Raw genomic sequence first — 25656 nt, forward strand, 5'->3', positions numbered from 1 at the left:
TACTAAAATATATACTTGGCCAACGTATGAAACATCATTACCATGGCAGTGCCTTAGGGCAGAGAGAACAGCTCAGAAATATGATAGACAGACAGGATTTTAAAATGCTAAGTCCTCTCTTGTTTCTTATTTCTGAATGAGGCATGCTCATGTATTTATAATTAACACAGAAAAGTTATATAAAACAAAAAGATGTTTTAAAAACCATACCTTTTCATATAGAATAGACACTCTTTGCTCAATTACACTAGCTTGTCATCTTCCTGATATGTGTAACTCCAAAACACAGTTTTAGAGTCTATGTAGCTCCTTTCACTTGCTATATACATCTATGTGCATGATTAATATATTATAAAGGGCTTTTTAACACATACTTGATCTCTTTCAAGTACCACAGTTCAAAGGAAAAGCCTAGAGGATTGGCAGTTTGGGGCAGATGTGTGTCTATTCCTCAGGCATCAGTGGCTGTATGTTAACATTTTTTTTTAAAAAAAATGTTACAGCCATCTGTGTAACAAGACAGCAGAGATCTGCACTTGCTTGCTACTATAAATAAGAAGGAATCTTGTCTGGCTTCAGAGAAGTTGGATTTATAAAGACTTGATGTGTCAAATCCTAATTGTGTACCATGCTGCTGGGATGTGTTGGCAGCCAAGAACCTGAAGTGGTCTTCCCTTCAGACATTTTAGGGAAGCACAGCATTTCTGGAAGCTGTCTCTCTAACGTATGTGTGATTTGAAGGTTGTGTTTTTTTAAACGTGCGCTTCACCCAACGGAATTGCCTGGTTTTCCCATTCCTTCCTTCTCTCTTTCTCTTTCCCCTCTCCTCCCACATAGACAGTATAAATGACTAAACAACACTATTGTGAACTTTAAATCTTCAAGTGACCCATTTAATTCAATTGAGTGAAATCATTGATAAAAGGGTGAATGGTTGCAATTAACTTACTGTTCATTGTAGAAATCTTGCAGTCAGTTCTGTTTAGAAAATGTGCTGTGGATTAACAACCAGTTTGTTTTTACTTTATAATTGGCTTTCATTTTTTTAAAACCCTAGGGTATGATCCAGACCACTATGTGCTCAACTCCCACACTGACGATTCCCAAAGGATCAATGAAATCTGGTTTGCTTCCCATTGTGCCCCTGTGTACACACAAATGGGCATAAAAACAAGCAGCACAATAGGGTACTAGAAGAAATGGGCAATTTGTGTACATCTCCCATATCTTCATTCATCTCTCTTTCCCATCTTGACATAAGTTTCTTGTACTCTGGGACCCATGCCTGGATGTAGACAGGAGGAAAGGGGTGTTGTAAAAGAGTCTTCCTATGAGGGTCTGGCACCTGTGGTGATCTGGATTACTTTGCAAAACAGCTTCAATTATCTGTCATGTGTGGCAGGTTTAGTGTGGTTTCTGCACTCTGATGGATGCTATGTTTGTGTAAAGATTCTGCGCAACACACAAGAGAAGAACACTTATACTTTTTTTCAGTTTTATGGCATTGCATAGATGGATATTGTTTTCCTAAAGCACTAGTTTATACTAGAAATAAATATGGCTACCGTGTTTCCCCTATTTTAATACGTAGTCATAAAGTAAGCCACAGCAGGGTTTTTTTTTACGATTGCGAGAAATAAGACGTACCTGGAAAGTAAGCCATGGTGCCGCCATTGTCCCCGTTGCCAACAAACCAGCGAGAGGCGCGGGGGGAAAAGGCACCTCTTGCTGGAGTTCTGCCCCGCCTGTTCCTGATGCACGGGGAGACCAAAAGGGAGAGGCGCGGATGAAAAAGACGTCTCTTCCTGTTCCTGACGCAGCAAACCAGTGAGAGGGGGGGGGGAGGCGCCTCTTGCCGGAGTTCTGCAGCCTGCTACTGGCGTCCAGGGAGCCATGGAGTGAGAGGTGGAGGGGTGAAAGACTCCTCTCGCCCGAATCCTGCCAGAGCTCATGGGCTTTGCCGCCACCGCGGGCTCGGAGGAGACTTGCCTGACGAAGATGACTGAGGGAGCGAGAAGCACTGTCGCGCGCAAGGAGATAAATACAGGTACGGTAAGAGGGAAGTCCTGTTAGGAACTTGGCACTTTTGAAGCTTCTCTCCTTCCTTCCCTCCTCCCGTTTATTAGCTTTGCCCCAAGGATCGCCTCCCTCCTCCTCCTTGCCCAACCACTGCTGTTTGTTGGCTGGAGGTGGGAGGATTTTTAAAAATCTGCTGAATAAATGTAGATTGCTGTATGTTCCAGAAGAAGACGACTTAATTATAATTGAATAAATGTAGATTGCTGTACCGTACTGACATAATAAAAAAAGACACCCCCCCAAAAATAAGCCACCATGTGTGTTTTTTGAGGAAAAATGTATAAGACAGTGTCTTAAAATAGGGGGAACACGGTATCTACCTATATGAACATTTTGCAGCACATGAATTACTAGACTGAATGGGTACATTTTTGTCCTGAATTTCATCATACAAATTATTTTTTAAAGCTATTTACAACAATCTCTGGTGCAGTATGACCAACTATTTAGCAACTTACGTTCAAAATAAGCAAATAATGTAATGATGTGGAAATACATGGCCTGCAATATTCACATTTCTGAATGTTTAGAACGGGTAGCCAACGTAGTACCCTCTAGATGTTGCTAGACTACAACTCCCATCATACCTGACCATTGACGATGCAACTGGAGCTGATGGAAGTACTCCAACAACATTTAGAGAGTGCCACATGGACTACCTCTAGTTTACTATATAAAGAAAGCAATGGTGCAAATCCATTTATCGGATTGTGTACAATAAGTATATAAGACTATTTAGGTCACGCTTGAAAAAAATTACTTGGCAAACATTCTTGATCAGTTTCGCACCATTGTTTTTCCAGCTGAAGCATGGCTAAGTCATATGATGAGTTTGCTTATGCCCCACAGTGTCACTCTTTGGAGTCAGCCACAGGTAGAAGAACGAAATGTCACAAGTAAATGACATCCTTCATATTCTTAGGTACCTTTCAAACATTGGAGCTGCTAATAAGATGCTTGTGAAAACAGGATATTGTTGTGTTATGAGCACACACTCTCCTATTTTAAATTTTCCTTAAGCCATACATTTTTTCTTTTTAAAGTATTTCTGCCATGGCCGAGATTAGAATTTGGTACCAAAAAATCCCGTTTGCATGGCCCAAACTTTCAGTATGTTTTATCTTAAGGAAAGCTTCAAGCTGCTAATCTAAGATCAAAGGATTGAGTCAATGCAACATAATCCTAGCAGATTTATCGAAGAAAATTGTCTAAGTAATACTAGATAACAAGAACAGCATGATATATCCCATAACAGGCTTCTGTTTCAGAAGCTACTCAGGAAAATACCCATGAAAAGAAGTTACCGTCACAGAAAATACCCTCCTTTTACTTTTAGATCCATATTATGTAATAATTATTAATGGGACTCTGCTGCTTCTAATGTGTGGTTTGCCTTTTAATGGTGTATATTTAAATACCTGTCTAATTACATCTGTCTCACTTTTCTTCATTCCATATTATGGATATTTGGGTTCGCTGCAATATTTCAGAATGCACAGTACAGGGTTTTGCAACTACCAACCAGAGAAAGATCCCCCACAGCAGTTCAGCAGCAAATACCACTTTGGGTATTGAATAATAATTGAGATCTTTGTACCGGCCTTACATGAACTCCAAATAGCAGTAAAATCTAATTACCAGCCCATTTGGCAAAGTACTTTAAGTAGTACCACATTTGATTGAATTGCCATGCTATCTGTGACCTAAGGTATTTGGAATTCTTTTTTTCATGGAGAGAGAACTTAACATAGGTACAGATGAGTATGCCATAAAGCATTGTTAAAGAAGTATTTCCAAAATTACATATTTGCTATTAATAGTTATACTGGGGACTCAAATGGAAGTCATTTTGGGAAGCAACAGAAATTAAATTTACTTCTACTGCATGGGTAGGCAAACTAAGGCCCGGGGGCTGGATATGCCTTCTAATTCCGGCCCGTGGACGGTCCAGGAATCAGCATGTTTTTACATGAGTAGAATGTGTCCTTTTATTTATCATGCATCTCTGGGTTATTTGTGGGGCAAAGGAATCCCCCCCAAAAATATAGTGCAGCCCCCCCACAAGGTCTGAGGGACAGTGGACCAGCCCCCAGCTGAAAAAGTTTGCTGACCCCTGCTCTACCTCATTTAATTCAGACAAAGGTATTTGTGCATTGTGGCTACTTACAGCACTAGGTAGTGAGGAGAACACAGGAGGAAGAAAGTTTTCATTCTAAAACATGCATTTTATCAGGAAGCTTATCTGGAGATACTTTTGGCAACCAACAACATTTGATATCTACAAGAAGCCAGCTTGCTTATAGTTCTAATCTTGTATTCATAGGAGCCATCTCCTAGGGCCCAAGGTCCCTCCCCCCATAAAATGTTTGAGGGAGCCAGGCCAAGTCGATTGGCATTGTCATTCAAATGGTGTGTGTGCACCACATCTTGTGATTGATTATGTGGGGTAGTGCTTACCTGCCCCCCCCCATATTTTATTCAAATTGGCACCCCTGCTTGTCTTTACTACCGCAACATGCATTCTCCTTTATTTATTTTTTTGGAATGAAGTAATCTAATTCTCTGCACAATTGTTTGGAGAACATAGTATCAACATAGCTTTAAGTTTACCAAGTCTATAAATCATGATTGTGCACCCATTGGAGGGATATTTCTTTTATGCTGTTGAGGCAATTGCTAAGGAGACATGTAACTTTTCTGTGACCATTCCTATCGCTTAGTTCTTGGGTGTATCTTTATCTGGATAAGGATCTGTCTTGGGTTATGTGACTTAACACTTGCGAAGTTGCTGCTTCTGTCAAAGGCTGCATTATCAACTGGGCTTTTTGATGCTGAGCTTCGTCATTTGCTTTGCTGTGTCCATTTGGTTTTATAATTTCTTACAATAAATTCCCTGAATTCCACCTTTGTGGAACTTAAATAACAGTGCAAGTTCACGTGGTCCTGCTATCTGCTTCTTCCCCCAGAAAAAGAAAAAAGAATGAAATAAGTGAGTTCTATCAGCTAAGCATAATGTGTTATATTATTTCCGTTAACCTTTTTCTTTTCAGAAGGCTTAGGAGAGTTTGACCTGACCAAGCTAAGATAAAGCACATCTGTGTATTGCAAAATTCACAGTTGGACAATACCCTTATTAGAACCAACCAAAATGACACACACACTGTAAAAGCAGATGGTCTTGAGGATAGCTGAACAGCGCTTTTTTTTCCGAAACAGCAAAAATACAAAAAGATTTTGTGGTTGCATCTTTGGGTTCAGCAATTGCAGTGTAGAACAAAACTGAGTGTTAAAATACCTTTGGGATGAAATTAAATGTGGGCCTCCTCAAAGAAGGAATATTGTGTAACCAAGGATTGTAGTATAGCTGGCATTGTGCACATGCTAAAACTTGAGCTTTGCTCAACAGAACAGTGCACACTTGTTTCACAGAGGAAGCAAACCTTGGCATGGACTGGCTGCCCATATTGAAAAGAGATCGCTTGCAGGGCCAGCCCAAGATATTTTGGCACCTGAGGCAAACCACAGGGTTTCCCACCAGGAAAGAAGGGGTGAGTGAAGATCTACATTAGGAACTAGGAGGGAATAAAAATCTACATCAGGATCTGCTACCCCTGTGGATCCTGCTGCCCCTGAGGCAATCACCTCACCTTGCCTCATGGGTGGGCCGGCCCTGATTACTTGTATGCATGAGATTGATAATGGTAAGAATTCCAAATGTATACTAATGCCTATTCATATAACCTATGCTGTTTGCTAACTTCTAGCACACACACAAGCCTCTAGTCTTCTTTAGCCCTGGCAAGAGCAAAAGCCTCCTTCCAAGTCACACTGCTCCCACAGTAACATAATGAATAGCCATGTGGATTTCCTAAGGCCAAGCCCTTTTACCTCCAGTTCTCACATGGAACACCTCAGTCACTCAAGTCCAAATATGGTATGAACTTAAGTCAACTTGATTCTGATTGGCACTTGTCCTGCATCTTTTTCCTAAGGACTACGCAATCACTCTACGATGGAAAACATATATTGATTCATTTGCAGTGACTTAGGAAATTCACCTGTTGGTTTGTCTTTTCTGTCCAGCCTCATCCTCAATCTAATCACCTTTTGTTTCAGGTAGGACCTCCTCTTAGGAAACCACATTTTAACTCTGTGTCACTAAGATACCATTTTGTCCTGATTTGGTGAGTTCTCTCCTCACGCATGGCTGTTTTCAGCTAAATTGTTGAGCTAGCAGAAGTTTGGAGCAAGGATTCCCCAGAGTGCAATAAGAATTACCCTTTCTCCTCCCCATGCGTGTCCTGTGACATCCTCAAATCTGCTCTGGAGTGTTGGGGGGACTTCAGAAAGCAGCAGGAGAGAGGGGAAATTCTGTTGTAGAAGGAAAATCCTTGTGCTGATGGAACCTTAGCTTTAAGCCACAAGTTTGTCATTGCTTTACATCAAATGTGTCTGACCCAATGGTGCCACCAAGGGAGGGAACTTCTCCAATCTCAGCTAGAAGCTAAATCCCTTTCCTTTCCTTCTATTCCTCATTCCGTTGCTTCATTTAAGGTTAGTTGTAAGAAGACTGTAAGAAGACAAAAAAATTTGGAACTGCATTCAGTGAGTTCTAAAAAGCCCAAGTTACTTGCTTAGAAATCGTTTGGTGTGGAGTTCAAGGGCAGCCCACGAAGAGCAGCATCCCTTTGGTCTCACGCCATCATGGCCAGTGTCCTGGGCTATCCATCCTACACTTTTCAATATTTGCAGACTGTGGCATACATTCGCAAGCTTGCTGCCTGGTTGCTCACAGAGCTCCAATATACAGCCACAGCCCTAAACACTTTGGTCACAATGAAATTTAGAAAACCTCCTTTCATTCTCTTCTCATTGGACCAGCTAATTATTAACTTTGCTGTTTTGCATGGTGACTGCCATTTTAATTATGTGAATAAACATTCTTATATTTTCAAACCCTAAATTGGGACTTAGTTGTTTTTGTAAAGGTACAATGTAACATCCCCCATGATGTGCAACAATCTCCAGATTGAAGAACCCAAATATTTTATTGTTTCAGTTATTTAGAAAAGTGTATAAACTGGTTGAAAAGCACTTTAAAATAATATAAGCAATTTTCAATAAAGCAGAGGTAAAACCAGCAAAAGGTCAAAATCAGTATTTATTTCAGGGTTGTTGAAATAACCTTATTAAGCAGGCATCTAAAACCATGTAGTAAGAGTGCCTGCCTACTATTACTGTCCTTCTTTGTTCACCCGTATAACTTACATATTAGAGTAGCATATGATTAGGGACATGTTCAGGCATGATAACAATTGGGAAAGCCATTAAGCTGAGAACACAAAGCTTTCTGACTGTCTTAGATCCTTAACTTGTTTTGTAATCTATAAGTTATTGTAGCCTGTACCATATTTAGTATATACTGTGAAAATCCAGTGCACTGCTTACATTTTCAACGTGCATCTTCGTTGAACATTACAGATAAGCAATTTAAAATGGTGAAATGAGGCATGTGTCAAAGGTCTTTAGAAGACTGGATATGAGCAGAGTTGGCTGTCAAAATGTCAGTCCCATGTCAACAAATCTACAGGATACGAAAGTGCCTAACATCTTGTCCTCTTTGGAGTTCCATTTTTTTAAATAGCAATGAGGCATTCCAGGAAGTGCATTTCTGGGGATTATTGCATTTCTCAGGTGGCTGAAATCACTTGCCCTTCAGCCTTATGCCTTGCAACACCACCCGAGGCAAGCAATAATCCCCAGTAAAGCAGTGCCTGCCTTGTCTTATTGCTTAATTATTATACCTATTTAATGCTACTTAGAACATTGTCAGCTGTTGAGAAAAGGTAATTATCACTAGTCAAATGACACACACTTTTTTGGCTGCCTTACGGATACACATTTTACTGGTACCTTGATACATAATGAAGCCTGATAGCAAAACTTTTGCTTGTCTCTTCTTCAAGCCCCAGCTGTTTCCCTGCTAAATTCATCCCATCTGTCTCCCCTTCCGTAAGGCTGTAGGCAGTATAGCATAAGTACAGAAGCAGTTCAGTGCTATTTTGGATAAACATAGCTGAAATTTGAATCCTTGCCATTTGCAATGCACACATTTTGTTTTACTGCTGTAAAGAGAGCTGTCAAAATAAAAACTACATGGATAATTCACTGAAATGCAGTCAAATGTAAGGAAGATTAAAATGGAATACACACAGAGACACACACTTAGGGTCAATTTTTATATAAGTTGACATGGAATTGATGACCTCTTGACCTGGATTATTATGAACTTGGAGGACGATTTGAACTTTAGAAAAAAGACGGCAGTGGACAGTTGCGAGGAATTCCCAATTTCTTGAAGCATGGGAACCCAAATAAAAAATTCTTTAGATGATTTGGCATAACATTCGGTTTGATTGATATATATATGTGTATAATTTGAAATATTGAATGTGATATAATTGGTTTTAATTGGAAAATTAATAAAAATATTTAAAAAAAATGAATTGATGACCTCTTAACAGCATTGAATCTTAAACACATGCCATTGTATGCAACAAGCACTCCAATCCAGTGACCAGTATAAGAGATGTCTTATCTCCAGAGTCCAATGATTTACAGTGATATATTATACATGGAACAAGTAATTTACAGGGTTTTACTTGGGCTTTCCCTCAATCTATGGTTTGGGGTAATTGTAATCAATCCAAATCAAGAGTAGGATCCATATTTCCATATCTTCATTGTTGTCTTGGGAATTGGAAAGTATTGCAACTACTGTTTATGCAACCACTTTCATTTCATTTCCCCGGCAGCTGTTACATCACATTGTTTTTGTAGAGTTAACTGGATGCCCCTGAAAGAGAATTAGCTTAATGACTGGGTATTATTATTAATACAGTGAGTCATATTCTGTATTTGATTATTTATTTTAGTGAGAAAGAAGGCGACTCCGTAGCCACTGAGATATGGTCTACATTCCTGGAAGCAGAGGTTCAAACCCAAATTTATATTTCTTTCTAGAATATGTAGATTCTTGTCGAATTCTGTGAAACGTAGGAACTCTTAGCAATATGGCTATCAACTCTCCATTTTTCATTTCTTCACATCATTGTCCATGAAGCAACCACACAGTATCTCTGCGTATGCGTATGACTTGTAATCTCATCATTTTTTTCCTACGACCGGTAGGATATCTTGTCAGTATGATGGTAAATTTGTAAGTAATATTTTTGAAGCTCATTGGTAATATTTTTGCTTGAATTGACTCTTATCAGGTACTATAATTTCCATTTATGATCTGACCTTCTCATTCCTTTTCAATATACATTTCTGGGCTTTTGAGGAGGGTCAATGGATCCAGTTTACCCAAGATAATAACTTTTTGCCAAGGGACACTAAGGCTGGGATTCCTGACCTTCCAATGCTAGTTTTACAGTGCGTAACTTGAGCAGGAGTTTCCAGGGGTATTCCTAAGATAATGGGAAAAGGAAGCATTAATATACACAGTGCCCTGACTATGATAGGCAAAAAGTTAAATAATACTGCTTGTACTTTCTCTGGATTCTACATAGCCTTCTTTTCAGATTTTCTCCAGGCAATGATAGAGCCAAAATTAGCCCAGCACATTCATTCTTCTGCCTCAGGTGAGAATCTTCAAAATGTTGCAAATTAAAAGGAAGAAATGTCTCCTGGAAATGCAGATTTCTTTTTCAGCACGGAATTAGGGAATCCTAAGAAGGAAGATGACATTCCTAAGTTTAGACAGCTGAATAATAGGCGATGCAGAAAATTGTCTAGAATTATCACATTGTTTTGAAATGACATTAGACCTAGCATGAGGAACAATGATTTTATGTGAAGAGATTGCTCTTCTAAAACACATATGTGAACTAGAAATTCAGGCTGCTGCTGCATCCAATCACATATTGTAACATCATCATCTAGCCAGAAAACTCCAAATGTTCAGATATTGCTTTCAGATAAGAAATACTTCTCCAGCCACAGTTTGACCAATTAATTGTGACTGTAATTTTTAGAGCACATTTTAAGCTTTATAGTTTAAGAAAAAGCCTACCAGCAATATGCATTTTCTCATGCAGGTATTTTGTAAATATTTAATAATAATAATATCTAAATACAGGGTGGTTTCTAGAGTTGCTTAACATTAATTTTGATATATGGATAAATTTATGCATGAGAAAAATTTGTTGAATGGTATTTTCCACATATAGCTAAAATGGTCTCATGTTTAAACATATATAAAGATGCATTAGCACTAGTGAAGTTATACCTGTAACACTGTTCAACATATTTAAAGGGATGAACAATATAGTAGAATGAGTAAATTCTCCATAATTACTGTACTCATTAGAAAAATAGATTGTTAGTAGTTTAGTGAGGATCGGGGAGTCAAAACTTCAAAATGATACTAGAATATGGGGTCAGGGCAGAATATTTGTAGGATATAAAATCCCCCAGTTGTATTTGGTGTCATACCCACACCCACCCCTTGTTTCTGCTCTATTTATTCTGCTTGTATCTCTCAGGGTGGCTAACAACACACGAGTGAATTTTAGCAATAGCACATATATTCTGACAGTAGTAACTATAAATTTCTGGTAAAGAAATGCTTTCTGGATTAGTAAATTTTCTCATGATCATTAATCTGGTTTAGCAGTTCTGAGCATTGTATGTTTTGGACGTGCTAAGAGGTCTGTGATGGAAGAAATGCTGTGTGTGAAAATAGCAGGAAGCTATAGGACTAGGTGTTCCTCATAAGTGGATTTTTATTTTTATATTATTTTTTGGTTGTCAAATAGCAACTTGTCTGCGATACCCAAAGTAACCACTGATGGCAGCAGCCTGCTGAAATAGTGATTTTAATGTCCTGTTTCCCCATCACCGCCATTAGTGCTTGTAGTGTAACAACTGGAAACCTGTGCTGAATTGTTGTTATTTAGTCGTGTCCGACTCTTTGTAACCCTATGGACCAGAGCACACCAGGCACTCCTGTCTTCCACTGCCTCCCGCAGTTTGACAAACTCATGTTGGTAGCTTCGAGAACACTGTCCAACCATCTCGTCCTCTGTCGTCCCCTTCTCCTTGTGTCCTCCATCTTTCCCAGCATCAGGGTCTTTTCCAGGGAGTCTTCTCTTCTCATGAGGTGGCCAAAGTATTGGAGCCTCAGCTTCAGGATCTGTCCTTCCAGTGAGCACTCAGGGCTGATTTCCTTAAGAATGGATAGATTCTTGCAGTCCATGGGACTCTCAAGAGTCTCCTCCAGCACCATAATTCAAAAGCATCAATTCTTTGGCGATCAGCCTTCTTTATGGTCCAGCTCTCACTTCCATACATCACTACTGGGAAAACCATAGCTTTAACTATACAGACCTTTGTTGGCAAGGTGTTGTCTCTGCTTTTTAAGAAGCTGTCTAGGTTTGTCATTGTTTTTCTCCCAAGAAGCAGGCCTCTTTTAATTTCGAGACTGCTGTCACCATCTGCAGTGATCATGGAATCCAAGAAAGTAAAATCTCTCACTGCCTCCATGTCTTCCCCTTCTATTTGCCAGGAGGTGACGGGACCAGTGGCCATGATCTTGTTTTTTTTGATGTTGAGCTTCAGACCGTATTTTGCGCTCTCCTCTTTCATCCACATTCATGGATGCAAATAATGAGTGCTGAATTAAGGCACTCATTATTTGCATCCATGAATGTGGGAGCCTGCCATCTATGGTGGTCTAACCAAAAATGTCAGCACATAATTTTTAAAAGTCTAAGAAGAAGCTAACAGGCAAAAGTTAGTTCTAAAGCTGATTCAGATGCTACACACTGAAACCTGTCCAGGCTAGGCTGCCTTTGCAGCTGGGGGTCACCTGTATGGACACAAGTGGCAGCATGGTCCTTCCCCAGCTGCAAGTGCAACCCAGCCTTAGAGAATTCCTACACAGGTTGGGAGTCATAGGTGAATGAAACTATTAACAGATGATCAGCCTAGCATGGCACAGAAGATCCCACTGGAACAGGGGTGCAGGGAGGCTCCAAGTACAAGGTAGAAAGCTGTGCTGTTTTTCTAAGCTTCCAGTCCTAAAATTGTGTGCCTCAGTTTGCGGATAGAGTGCAACAAACGTGAGGGCATTGGGAATTATGAATGAAGGTGTTCTTAAGCATACAGCTAGTGAAAATCTGCAAGATGTGAATAAGGAATATAAAGGTACTTGAATTTGTGATGTCAAAGGAGAAGTGGATTTTCACATGTTCCTAAACAGAGCATCTTAGAACTAGAATTATGCTCTAGGCAACTAGGGCTTTGACTCATCTGAAACAAGAAAAGGTTTTGCACAGGAACAGCTAAGCTCCTTGAATTCTTTTTCATCCATAGCATTCTGCTGATTGACTAGCACACACTTACTCAAGCAACAGGACAGTGCCAAATGACCCTGAAGGTAGGGCCCATGGACTGCCACTGCTAGAGTCACCCTGGTGTAGTTTTTTAACAAAGCAGTCTTATACTACAGTATATAGGTTCTTTAAGTAGGTGTAGCAGTACTGTTGTATGTTTATGCTGTGGGTGCATTTTCTGCCACTTGAAGAAAAGTGTGAGGTTTTATATTTGCATCCTGCTACGACCTTACAACACGCTTGTCTGCACAGCAAGGCATCAGGTTGGTTCATTGAGGCTCTTTAGCTAGAAAAACCTAATTAAGGCTGAGCCATGGTTTGCCTCATTTTTGAGTACTCCGTACTTGTTGCTGTATTTTTAGCATGTGAACTTGGGTTTTTTAAAAAGTTTAAATAACAATTTCCCCCTTTACAAAAACAGCTAATGGGATTTTTCTACAACTTGCCAGAAATACTCATTTCCAGGCAGAGAGCAAGCATGGACAATTTCACACTTAACGTTGAACATTTCAGAAAGTTCTGAGTGCTGGAAAAGGAAGTGTTATACTGAAAATTACAGCTGGCACTATTCTCTATCAATCAATATTCATTTGAACAGTTAGCTGTTGATCTAAGGGAGTAAATGCCATCCTGTCAGGGGTGGGGGCTTCCTTCCTGACTTTTGAAAATAGAACGACTTCTTTGTGTGGTGCATGTGTATAATTATTCTGCTTTGTGTTCAAGTGGGCTTTTAGTACAATGGTTCTGTACCTTCACATGGACACAGAAGTCATGCTGAGCATGAAAATTCATTAAACATAATATGCATGACTGCGAGTGTTCAAGGGAGAGAAAGCATACTTTCACTTATGCTTAATGGTGCTCATTGTTGTCTACCACTCTCCCTTCAGATTTACAGTCAACTCTTTTTAAAGGGACACTCTCGTACCCAACTGGTGTGTCTCTGTACGTGCATGCGGCGGACGCATACTCTGGACACAACTGCAAGGTCCTTTAGATTTCCATAGATGTTGCACAAGTACCTTCATATAGTTCTGAGATCCCTCTGTGTGAGCATAAATATCACTGCTGGTGCTAGAAGCTAAAGGAGCATGCCAAAAAGTGAGGGAGCAGAAGGAAGCTGGCTCCCAGCCAGATCTTTTGACCATTTTTCTTGATTGTGTCAGGGTCAAGGGGGGGGGGACCTTTAAGAACAATGGGCTGTAGAAGGACGGAAAGCATAGAATGCTACGTTTGAGCAACCCAAAGGATTAATTTTTAAGTCAGACTCTTGTAACGTTTTGTTGTACTAATGTTTCAACAAAGAGTTGATTCAGTACTGGATATACATTTTGCAGCATTCAAGTGTCTAAGTTGTAAAGAATATACTGTACAAACAGAAGCTTTATTGTTTTATTATAAAATGTGGGTTTTTTTAAAAAAAAATTATATGCTTTTGGCTCTTTAATTTTTAATTTTATTTTACAAATCACTTAGAAAGTCTTTTGTAGCGAGTGACTAAGAAGTCAAATAAATAATGCTAATGCCAATAACATTATGTACCTCATAGGCAGCATTGCTTATTTCTGTCTATGGCATTTGTCGACTTCCTTTTGAATCTAAACATCCTAATTTATGCTTAATGCATGCTGGCATTTATCTCTCAGAGAATTTGTTTCTGTAGCTTACCTTGTCTGTAGCTCCAACTTTACCAGTTTTCTTTTGTGTTGGAAATTAGTTGTGTAAAACTTTACAATAAATTAAAAATTACAAACCACTAGAAAATACTGTGAGTAGAATTTAATTTTTGCAGCCTGTCTTGCTGGCGGCTGGATTCCAAAAAAAGCAGGCTGGATGCATGCATGCCAGTGCAACCAGGATTTTAACAGTGTCAATAATCTTTGCTCATCATACTTCTACACACACACACACACACACACACACACCCAAAAATCTGTGTCTCTGTGTGTTCATACAGATTTACTCACATACAACCCTTCACTCTGCCTGCTAACAAAGCAATGCTTCATTTATTGTGTCTTTGATTCTTGTTCGGTTTACCCCCGACAAATGAAATCCTGTCCCTCTCTTCAGTGAATTAGCTGCTTGTAAATAAAATTTCTGAGGCTTTGGTGTCTGAAGTGGCAAGGATTAGAATAATGAAAAAGCACGTTCCCTTTGACTGTAGTTTTTCATTCACTGTTGTTGTTTTTTTACTTCTCTGCTTCTAATTGTTGCTTGGAGAATTTAGTTGCTGTAACAATGATTTATTTTTCTACATATATACATATGTAAGATTAAATAATCCCTCTCCGTTAACTGTTTGCAATATTAAAATTACTTGATCCGTTGGTTGGGTTTTTGTTTTTTGTTTTGTTTTTTGAGAAGGGGGAGCCTTGGAGGGAAGAAGTAGCGTACAAGCAGATGTGCTGCTAGATCTACAGGCTTCTGCCAACCATATGGCATCTTAAAGAAAGATGGTTGGAGCGTCTGGATTAGCAAAGAGTTGGGATGGAAAGCCATGTGTCGTGTTGGTACAGGCAGTTGTTTTAGCTCTCTGTAAAAGGCTTCAGGAGATTGTGTAATGGAACAAATGGTACTGCAAGCCTAGTAACAGCCTTACCGCTGCTGGAGAGGCAATTGGCCCCCAGGCGCCTACTGCTTCATCTTTTTTTCTCCTCTCTCTCCCCCCCTTTTCCTTTTCCTTTCTTTCTTTTTTCTTTTCTTTTTTGCAAATGTATTGGAAACTCCATGACTTGATTCTAAACTTTTTGCTTGCTTCTGCACAATACATTGCTGAGGCTTCACCTTAGCTGCCTCTTTCTCTGTTCTTACACCCCCAGAGAGAACCTGCAATCAGGTTTACTTTAAATGAAATACTGTAAATGAAATTGAAAGTATTTGGACACTTTGCTAGAGTTTTTGCAGCGTCTTATGGCAGGCTGTGCTCTGCTGGCATGCCCTTTGTTTAATTGGGGGTGGGGGGGGGGAGGAATAGCATTTTAAGCACACCAGTTTGTCATTGCTGTTTTATTTGCTGCATTTTCTTTTTACTCCAGAGAAGTGCATCATCCCACCTGCGCTAATGAATTCAAGGCAGGTATCAGGATTATATTATCTGGATTTGTATGCCTTACAGGAAACATCTGTGATATACTTCCTTGACCATGGAAATTGCTAGATTTTAGACAATAAATGTTCAGACATTAAAATTCCTATCAGTTTTAACTATGCGTATTTAACAATTCATTGAAGAGTTATTAATAAGCTGTTGGTTTGGAGAGGCACTGGTCTGAAATGGAAAGTAGGTCATAAACTGTTGATAACTCATTTTGAGAAAGTTGAGGGAGTTTGGGCTCAAAGTTTGAATATTTATCAAAAAGGTAACTTGTTTATGAAAATATGCAAATAATCAATAATAAAGATTCACACTGTGACATTCAATTAAAATACTGTATATTCCTGCATATAAGACTACTTTTTAACCCAGGAAAATCTTCTCAAAAGTCGGGGGGTCGTCTTATACACCGGGTCATATTTCTTATACAGCGAGTATATCCCAAACTCTATATTTTAACTGGAAAAGTTGGGGGTCATTTTATACGCTCAGTCGTCTTATACGCCAGAATATATGGTAATAATTTTTTTTTTGCTAAGCTACCATTATTTGTAAGTTGTTAATCAGGCTGAATATATCAATTTGAATTTCAGCTGTAATATTTATAAGATTCTAAAAGGATTTGCATTATTTGTGAAACTTCCTAATAAGGGTTCTCACAGAGTTCCCATCCCTGCAAGCGTAAGTATGCCTGCCATCCCCCCAGGAAACAAGACAAGCACTACAAATCTGGCAGGAGCCAGGACAATCTAGTGAATTGTCTAAAGCAGAGGTTCCTAATTAGGGGTCTGGGAACCCCGGGGGTCTGCAAAACGCACCCTGGGGGTCCGTGGCCCCTTGCCTTGCCTCCTGACCAATGATTTTTTTTGGTCATTTTTGCATGACAATGTCACAATTTTTATGGTTGGTTTTTTATTAGTATACCTAAAATCCTCTGCTTATTAGGGGCTACCCCACATTTTGTTCAAAAACTTGCTTTACAGAGATAACTACCATAGAGTTATCAAAAGTTTCAAAAGTAGGGGGGCTGTGGCTTGACTTTTGAAAAATAGAGGGTCCTCAGTAATTAGCTAATTGGGAGTCTCTGGTCTAAAGCACCATTTTGTAGAAATAATATTGGTTGGGGCCTGATGAGGTGGACAGTGTAAGTGCTGGGAACTGATCAATCACATGTCTGCTTGCCCCTTCTTCACTTATTTCATTTAGCAGAGAGGAAAGGCAATACCTGGCTTGCGTCCAGGGCATCCCATAACACATGCTTCCTTGTGAGAGGAAGTATTTGTGAGGCCACTCCTGGAAAACCATGACCCCAGATCCAGAAGACTGCAGGAAGATCTGCTGGGCAGTTGCAGGCATCCCTTTTTTAGATGAGGTGATTCCTGGGTGACACAGATTAATTTTTTCCTGTTGAACCTGCACTTAGGCCTGGGTTTGGTACCGGACTGCAGAAGAGGTGCTGTAATGGTGCTTGAAAGCAGTAATAAACTTGGATGAGGGTAGTTCAATCCCAACAAGATGGAGCGTGGTTCATCTGTTCAGGGAGTTGGTGTTTGACCAGTTCCTGGAAGGGTCAGGAGGTGCTCATAGATCTATCATTGTCAGGGAAGACTCAAGTGGCCTCTGTGGTGTACAGTGTCAGCTAAAGCTGGCATACCAGCTGCAGCCTCTCCTGGACAAAGATATTTTAGCCTCAGATAGCCTTACTCTGGTAATTTCCAAGTGCTGCAGTACGTTCTGTGATGAGGCTGCCTTTGAAAACTGTCCAGAAGCTACAATCAGTTCAAAGCAGTTCAGCTAGAATGCTAAAAAGGACCAGGAAGTAGCATCCCATCACAGTTCCTCTGAAACAACTTCATTGGCTTCCTGTTTGTTCCTAGGCTCAATTCAAATGTTTAGCTTTTGAAGCCCTACCTAACTTAAGATCCAGGTATTTGGTGGGTTGTCTTTTCCTGTATCCATCTTCCTGTGGAGATCTAGATGTGAAGCTTTTATTCTGGTAGCACAACCATCAGGAGTAAAAGAGAGATCCTTTTCCATGGCGATACCTTGCCTGTGGAATGTTTTACCAGACAAATACCTTTCATTTCCCTATGCTTTTAAACATTGCTGAGTACTATGATTTTGTTTGTAGATGTATTATTTCCCGTTTCTTAGCTGCCTATGGGGTTTTGCAAACTGAAGGATGGAACAGAATGTTCATGTAAATAAAAAAGCAAAAAAAAAGTTGGATTCTATTTGGAATAGCACTATCAATTATATAGAAGACTTCACTTGGTATAGTACATTTGAACATTATGATAAGCATGTGAAAGCCAATACATGTGTGACTTGTTCTTGCACTTCTGGGCGCTACTGAATTTGTTTATCTTACTGTGAGCAAGATTTCCAGTGTGCCTTTTTCACTTGTCCACTAGAAAATCAGTAGATATACAAAATACTATAAAGAGAGACTTCTTATCACCTGAAGCACCTTTAAGAACAGCAACTAATAATGAATTTTTTGCCTTGCATTTTTTCTTTATTCTACATGAATCTTCCTTCCCTGCTCTCCTAAAATCAATTGTTTTAAAAAGTTCAGCTCATTACAATGTGTCTGCATCAGAGGGCAGATTGTGCAGCTCATAAATGAATGGGTTGTTTTTGCCCATCACAGCAGTCCTTTCAGTCTTCATCTAGAATTTGGCATCTTCAGGCTTCAGGACTGGATCCAAAGGAGTGCTGCATTTTTATTTTAAGTGCATACGCACACACATTAAAAATGAAGAGTGACTGACTATTTTTTTAATGGAGACAGTGACCAACAAACGAACAGAGTTAACAGAAGCTGATACATTTATCAACATTGTTTTCTAAATTTCTTGAAATGCCTGATGTCTCTTCAGGCCTCCCATACGCTCTGCACAAGCCATCAAAAACCGAGTAAAGAATTCTCTCTTCGTTCTGCGCAGCATGCTCAAACACCACATGCACTGTCTGCTATGTGTCACTTCTTATGAAGCTCATGCTGGGAGGCTCTTTTTAAAGGCAAAGTGTTTCTGAAGAAAAGAGTTTGGATTGGGCAGCTTGCTGCAGACGATCTTTGTGGCTCCGTACTGAATTAGCATAGTGGTGGTTGTGCTTAGCTTCATGCTAGAAGGCAGCAAAAACTGGCGCTTCAGAGCCGTGGAGGAAAATAAGGGCAATGGAAGTATATGGCAAATGCAGATGAAATTCTTGTTTTCATTTGCTAACTGTAGGTGTTTGGCCTGGAATTCGGACTTCAACCCCAAGGTTTCCGTTAGTAAGCATGAAAAATGCTGCCAGAATGAAGGGGAAATGTCATTCCCACCTGTCAGAGTTGACCATGTGGGGAGTTGGGAAGAAAAGTCTCCCTGCCCCACTCTATGCAGTGGTACCTCGGGTTAAGAACTTAATTCGTTCTGGAGGTCTGTTTTTAACCTGAAACTGTTCTTAACCTGAGGCACCACTTTAGCTAATGGGGCCTTCTGCTGCTGCCGCTGCGCGATTTCTGCTCTCATCCTGAAGCAAAGTTCTTAACCTGAGGTACTATTTCTGGGTTAGCGGAGTCTGTAACCTGAAGCGTCTGTAACCCAAGGTACCACTGTACCCACAGTGTAATAATGGTGACTTTAGCTTCAGTTCTTCGTCTGTAAATAACAACAACAGTAATAATAATAGAGGTTTGCTGGTTTGTGGTTTGTTTATACGAAGGGAGTTGTAAGGATGAAATAAAAAATTGTAAATTCTGCACGAAACTACTGGGGAGGTTATCCAGAGATTAGAGCATGAGGCTCCTCAGGCTGCCAAAATTTCTTCTGGCTTTGGAATTGGACCACCGGTCACAGAATGGTGGTAAGATGGAGGTGGTGTGTAATATACTCAGTTGGCAGTTACTGGCATCATATTGATGTGCAGTCCCTCTTCTCAGAAATTGCAGGTGGCGCTGTGGGTTAAACCACAGAGTCTAGGGCTTGCTGATCAGAAGATCAGCGGTTCGAATCCCTGCAACGGGGTGAGCTTCTGCTGTTCGGTCCCAGCTCCTGCCCACCTAGCAGTTCAAAAGCACATCAAAGTGCAAGTAGATAAATAGGGACCGCTCCGGCGGGAAAGTAAACGGCGTTTCCGTGCGCTGCTCTGGTTCGCCAGAAGCAGCTTTGTCATGCTGGCCACATGACCCGGAAGCTGTCTGCGGACAAACGCCGGCTCCCTCGGCCTATAGAGCGAGATGAGCGCCGCAACCCCAGAGTCGGACACGACTGGACCTGATGGTCAGGGGGCCCTTTACCTTTAAATTCTTTACTACAGCTATTTCCTTTTGGTAGGGAGTTCCACAGTTCAACTTCCCTTGAGTGAAGTGCAGACATTGGCTCTGGAGGCATTATAACTCTGCCTTCTTATTTAAAGGCAGAATTTGCTGATCCAGAGGCTCCAAGTGGAGAAGGCTTTTCAAATTGTATTTTCCTTCTACCCACCCTCATACCTCTCAGTGTTTTTATTCCTCTCCTGACATTTCTTTTCTTGTACTTTCGCACTTAGCTTGTACCCTTTCCCATCACCCCCAAACTGTCAATTTCTTTCATCCCTCCTGCCTGCTTTTACATTTGCTTCTTCTTGCCACAACAGCTTCCCATTTTCATCCCATTCTTCTCTGTTCCTCATTGTTACTACAACTATTAAAATATTCACTTCAGTTCCTTGCAAGGCACTCTCATGACGCATTCCCCTCAAAGCAAGAGGACCCCCGCCCCCAAATGTCTACATCTCCGAGCCATCTTTGTTCATTGCCAACTTCTCTTCCACCCTCTCCCCACATGTGTGTATGTGCACACGGGTTCTCCAGCTCCTAATGCCTAGTTTTTCTTCTGAGGTGGAGGTAGCAGCTGTCACCTTGGCATGAGTCAGGAGACGCTTCCTGGATGACAAGAGAAGACTGGGGTGTGAGTGACTGTGTGTGTTTGTGGAGGGCAATGAGTGCCTTCTACAAAACATATTTTATATGCTGTTTTCTATTACTATTCTATAAATTTTTATACCACCCTACAACCGAGGATCACAGAGCGGTTTACAATATAAAAGCACAAAAATACATAACATACTACAATAGAAAATGCACACACACACACACACACACACAGAGAGAGAGAGAGAGAGAGAGAGAGAGAGAGAGAGAGAGAGAGAGAGAGAGTTTAATAGGCCGTAGATTGTTTCATTAGCTAAATGCCTGGGAGAAAAGGAATGTTTTTGTCTGGTACCTAAAAATATGTAAAGAAGGTGTCAGGTGAGCCTCCCTGGAGAGAGCATTCTACAAATGGGGAGCCACCACAGAAAAGACTTGTTCTTGTGCTGCCTTGTGGACCTCTCGCAGAGGAGGCACATGAAGAAAGGCCTCAGGTGATGATCCCTCAGAGGGAACGTAACCCCATCAAGAGCAGGCAGCCTCCCACCCATCCAGTCTAGGGAACCACCCACTAAGAGGGCCTCAGTCTAATCTGGATTGAGTTTCAGTTCGTTGGCTCTCATCCAGTCCATTACCGAGGCAAGACATTGGTCCAGGATACCCACTGCCACACATGCAAATGCAAAGGAAAAGTAGAATACATCATTAAGCAGCTCTTTCACCTGCTGCCTATTGTCTCTGAGCTTCTAGGTAGGGCCTGTTGAGGAGTGGAGGGAAGAGAAGAATAAACATAATAATGCCAGTGTAGTGATGGATGGCTTCTTTTTAATATTTCCAGGTTACTATTAATAGTATCCACCTCTTTTCCTTCCCGCAATAGTCACTCCATATTTTTCTCCTCACAAATCTGTCCCGTTCCTTCTCCAAAATTCCTGAGATGGGGATTAAATCAGCCACTATCACTGGCATCCCCTCTGGGGTAAAGGCTGAGTCTTGGCCAGCCTGTTGGGAACTGAGCTAGATCCGGCCTACCTCTACTCAGCCCCAACAATGCGGTTTCATAACCCAGTCATAATTACATATTTTGTGTGTGTGTGAAGAGCTCTTGGAAACTGGTATTTATATCCACAGTGATGATGGATAAATATTAGTTTGTGAGGAAACCACATTGCAGAGAAATAGGTTGCCAGGAGACAGCAACATGACCAACCCTATTTGTGATGATGTTCAGGAAACTCCAATACGATGGGATTTCTTTTTCAGTTTTGAGTTGGGTCTTAACAGTTTTTGTTTTGGCAATATCATCAGATGTTATATGCATTTTTCTAAGTACAAATAAAAGTAAAGATGATGATGGAAAGAACTGTGTTTTGACTAAATACTCCTCTTCATATCTATGACGTGAGGCAGTTAACAGAGAGGCTTACGAAATTAAATGGAGTGGTTAGAATTACTTATTCATGTTTCCTTAAAAGTGAGGCCACTATGTTTTATGGATATTTGTGCTAAGGATGCAGCCTTAGTTCTGTTTCATTTAACAGTATTTAATCATTTTTCATAAATTTAAACATTGCATAGGACTGCTTCACACTGATATACATTGCTTGATGGCCAGCAGCTGCAGTGAACTGATTCAATTGTGTCTCAAATGTATGGGGTGATATTAAAGTTCTGTCTGTGGTTTTTTGACCCGTAATGGCTCATTCATACATAGAAGTCACCACAAGATGCTGCAGTTATCAAATGAAGATAAAGTTGTCTGGTATATCTGAACTGAACTGATTGTCCCTGCGTACACACACACACCTAGCATTTCAGTTAATTGATGTGTTAACTTCACAGATTTCGATTTTCTCACACAGAAACAATATTTTTGTAGTGTACTGTAAAGTCAAGCACAACTGTTTTCCCTACTCAGGTTGGATTGCTTCTGCATGCCTCTGTTGCCCATCCGTGAATTTGCCGTGCCAAAAACATGCTGTGCTTCGCACATTCCAACAAACTCATATTTTTCTACACAAAGAGAACTCCAAGCAGGGGGGGGAAACACAGTAATGTGCGAAGCCCTAAATGGTAACACATCTTGGGTGATTTGGGAACTTCAGGAGTGTTAAAAGAATGAATGGAAAACGCACTGCAAAGCTCTTTGCCTATTAAAGGGACTGAATTATTTAGTGTTTAGCTTGAGTATTCAGAGGTCAAAGAGGGCTGGCGTCTTCCTGGAACTGAAATCAGTCAGCAGAGAGCACTGTCATTTCCCCCACATTATTCCCAACGCAGCCACCACAGTAATAGGGTTTTATGATTTGGAAAGATTTTTGCAGGGAGTGGGCACTGCAGGTTTTCTAAAGGGCTGTCATGAAGATGGAGCAAGCTTGTCTTCTCCTGCTCCGGAGGCTAGGACCCAAACCGATGGCTTCAAGTTCCAAGAAAGGAAATGCCGACTAAACACCAGGAAAAACTTTCTGCCGTTAAGAGCAGCTTGACGGTAGAACGGTCTCCCTCAGGAGGTTGTGGACTCTCCTTCCTTGGAGATTTTGAAGCAGAGGTTGAATGGGCATCTGTCATGGATGCTTTAGCTGAGATTCCTGCATTGCAGGGGATTGAACTAGATGACCCTCAGGGTCCCTTCCAACGCTACAATTCTATTATTCTAGACACTACATAAAAACAGCCTGCTGGGTCAGGTCTATAGCCCATCTAGTCCAGCATCCTGTTCTCACAGTGACCAACAGGATGCCTGTGGGAAACCAGCATGCAGGATCCAAGCACAGAAGCCCTTTCCCCTCCTGCCCTTTCCAGCAACTGGTTTTCAGAAGCATTACTGCCTCCCAACATGGAGGCAGAGCATAGCCATCGTGGCTAGTAGCCATTGATACCTTTATCATCTGTGAATTTTTCTAATCCTCTTTTAAACCCTTCCTAGTTGGTGGCCTTCACTGCCTCCTGTGGCAACGAGTTCAATACTTTTAACTACTCACTGCATGAAGAAAACCCGGGAAGACCAGTTTACCATAGATGAGTATGCAAGGAATTCTCAAAAGATTCATTCTTCCCGCTTTCAAATCCGTTAAACACTCTGGGGTGGAGGGGGAGCTATTTTCTCCAGCGTTTGGCTTCACCTGCAAAGTCACACAGCTGTATTATCCCTCCAAGATCTAATCTTGAAATGTGGGCTCTCTTTTCCTAAGTGTTTTATTGCCTTTTTTTCCAGAATTCCTTTGGCTGCGGACTTTCTTCTGAGTCTTTCTGTTCAGCTCAATTGGTTTCTTTCAGTTACCGTGGTAACCAGCAGATGGGGTTCTTTGACAAGGGTCAGTAGGGAGGCTGCCACCATATACGGGAAGAGTGGCTAAATAACAAAGCTTTCAGTGCTGACAGTTCAGCAATAGCCAGCCAGGAGTAGTTATCAGATTACTTATATAAAAACCTAATTAAGATGTGTGCCAGTAAGTGCAGCGTGGATATTGGATTTGGTGATTTAGCTGCTGCCAGTTGCTGTAATTCAATCTCACTGCTATGGCACCTACAGCTTTGCAGAGTACAGTAGAAATCGGTTGCATGCATAATCCGATGGTACTGCAATGATGCATAATGTAATCGTTTGGTCTCTTCTGGCTTAGCACCTCAATCCTGACCTCATTATATATATTTATAGCAAACTGGAGAGCAAAGGGATCTCGTCACATATTATGAACTCTCCCTGCCAGGTGAGCTTTTGCAACCAATGCTGGGACATGTCATATATTTACCAATTTTACAATATGGCAGTCAGTTATGGAAGATGATTAGTTTTACTTTGGGCTGATGGAATAGGAAGAGAACATTGCAGAAGTAAAAACTGGAAAGCACTTTTTTTGGGGTGGGGGGGAACACATTTAAAAAGCCTTCTGATAACATGCTGCAGAGCGCAATGCATCTGCTTAGGATTCCAAGCACTCTTTCCCCTTCTCCTTGATTTCATTCCTCTATCTCTTTTTTCTTTCCTTGCCCTTCCATTCATCAGTATCTGTTTTGTTGGTGTGTGTGTGTATGTGTGTGTTACACCTGTGTCCAATCCCAGCTACATTAATTTTTTTTATTGTTCTCCATTGATGCTCTTGGGCAGCTGTCCCATCTCTGGGGATGTTTAAAAATAGCTTCTCAGTGTAGACCAGGAAGTGGTCCTTTCAGACAATATGTTCTAGCCACTCTAGTCCATCACTATCTGCCTTCCACCAAGTTGCTACTCTCATGTATTCGACATCCCATGCCATTGAGTTATTGTGGGACTGTTTGAGGGGTAGGGCTTTTTGTTTTTGTTTTTGCCCCCTTAGACTTTTTCCTCGCTAAAGATTTTGGAGCATCTGTAAAGCCTGCCAATGCTTCTCTCTTGTGTGTGATACTATCTACATAGTAGTAGCACGGAAGGACCTAAATCTATTATCATATATACTAGGTTGGATGTGATACAAGTACTTGGATTGGAGAGGAAGGCAAGTTGTTGCATTTGTGACTCAGCAGTTCCTTTCCCGGTTCTGCTGCTATTTGCTCAGGGAAGTGCTGAACCGGAAAGGGGTCAGACTATGTGGCTGCAACTTCCTAGGTCTAAATTTACTTTTTAGTGTGACTGAGAGAGAAGGAGGATAGGTGGATATATGCTGATATGTATGTCTGTAGACATATATTATGACTCTTTATGCTGAGTGTTTAATGTATAACGGAGGTCTGTAAACTTAGGAAATCATGTTTAAACGGGACATGCTTTGCTGACCTTACACATTCTGCGAATTGTGTAATCCGTGGACAGAGTTGGGAATTCCTGTTTGGTGTCAGTTGAATGACAATACCCTGGGCAAGTGATACAACTTTGGGTAGACCTTTGCAATCAGCAGAAGCTTAACTACATAATAGCTATGGTTAGATATTTCAGCGCAAAAGAAGTAATACAGTGGTGAATTACCCTATATGGTCTTTCTTCCCCATCAAACATACCTACAAAACTCTGCTGGCTTTCTTAAGACTATATATCATCCATTTTATAGTGAAAAAGAGCATTCCCCCCCCCTCTCTCTCACACACACAGAGAGAATGTATGTTAATAAGCTGCAGCAGCTAGGAATGGAGCCTGGTAATTCATTGGTGGAACCTATGAAGCTATGAGACATGGTATTAGTAATATTTGAGGTATCTTTCATTTCCCT

The 25656-nt window shown here is 40.8% G+C and overlaps 1 protein-coding gene across 1 annotated transcript in view; it reads left to right on the forward strand.

Annotated features, from left to right (window-relative positions):
* Positions 1–25656, forward strand: part of SDCCAG8 (SHH signaling and ciliogenesis regulator SDCCAG8) — a 92725-nt gene that overhangs the window by 60593 nt on the left and 6476 nt on the right. The window lies entirely within an intron of this gene.

Source organism: Zootoca vivipara, chromosome 3 (assembly GCF_963506605.1).
Source record: "Zootoca vivipara chromosome 3, rZooViv1.1, whole genome shotgun sequence".
Taxonomy (NCBI): domain Eukaryota; kingdom Metazoa; phylum Chordata; class Lepidosauria; order Squamata; family Lacertidae; genus Zootoca; species Zootoca vivipara.